The following is a 1,228-nucleotide window of genomic DNA, read 5'->3' as shown; positions in this document are numbered from 1 at the left end:
TGTTTTCGAGAAAATCGATTTTGGTTTTTGGTGTAACTTAAAAACAAATGACCGTAGATACATGAAATTTTCAATGGTTGTTTATATTTCCATTTTCTATACACGATAACATTTTCAAAATATTTTGACTCTTTTTAGCTGTTTACGGACATTTTCAGTTTTAAATTTTTTTAGTTTTTTTTTCTATAAATATCAATAAAGTTTTATCTGTTGGGTCAAAAAGTGTAAAAATTTAATACAAACTTCCTGATATATTGTTACAATATCAGTTGAAAAATATTAAAAATACATAGGCACAATTTTTTTTTATAAGCATTTAAAGATCAAATTTTGACAAAATTTATCAAATTTTAATTTGAAAAATTATTTTGTAGTTAAAAATTTATAAAATGTTCAATTTTTGTATCTAAGAATTGAAAATTTAAAACAAGATTTCACGTAAGTAATTAATTCTGTTACCAAAAAATCTAAAAAATACATTTACACAGTTTATTTTTATAGTCATTTTAAGTACAAATTTGAACGAAATTACATATTAAAAACCTAGGATAACTATTTTAGTTATTTTGTTGTGATTGTATAATATTATTCGTGGGTACTTGAAACTTCTAAAGTATACTATTATAATATATCTATGATAGTACCACGGTTTTTTGTTGATGTATATCGCGTTATAAGTACCTAATAGATATTATGATATGATTAATTTGGAATTTATTATATGTACCTATTATAGGTCAATTTTTTTTAAATACTATAGACTATAATATAATTCGCGGAAGTATTGCGAAAGCTGTCCCCGCGACGCCGTCGGTTGAAACAGAAAAAAAAAAGACTATAATATAATATTATGTCTTATACCTAGACTGACATACAATCTCCGCTCAGAATCGTTTTTCTTATACAATGATATTATATCATTGAATTCAAATTTAATACCATCCATTATACAGTGACCCACTTGTAACCTACTGTACAGCAGAGCGACATCCACTTACCCACCTTTTTTTTAAGTGGTTGGTAATATTTATTGGAGAACATTCGTTGATCATAGTTGCCCCAAATCACGTAGATATGTGTATTTTCCAGGGTTGGCAAAAACCCGGGCTTTTTAGAAAAAACCCAACCCGGTTGGGTTTTTTCGGGTTTTTTCCAATAAAACCCCAAAAAACCCAAAAACCCGATGGGTTTTAATGTAAAAGTAATAATGGGTGGTTTTATTGGGTTT

At 27.1% G+C, this 1,228-nt stretch overlaps 1 protein-coding gene across 1 annotated transcript in view; it reads right to left on the bottom strand.

Moving 5' to 3' along the window:
* The window catches only part of LOC100158703 (optomotor-blind protein), a 62,776-nt gene that overhangs the window by 8,649 nt on the left and 52,899 nt on the right, over positions 1 to 1,228 (bottom strand). The window lies entirely within an intron of this gene.

Source organism: Acyrthosiphon pisum, chromosome A1, assembly GCF_005508785.2.
Source record: "Acyrthosiphon pisum isolate AL4f chromosome A1, pea_aphid_22Mar2018_4r6ur, whole genome shotgun sequence".
Classification (NCBI taxonomy): Eukaryota; Metazoa; Arthropoda; class Insecta; order Hemiptera; family Aphididae; genus Acyrthosiphon; species Acyrthosiphon pisum.
This window is presented reverse-complemented; position numbering and strand designations above follow the sequence as displayed.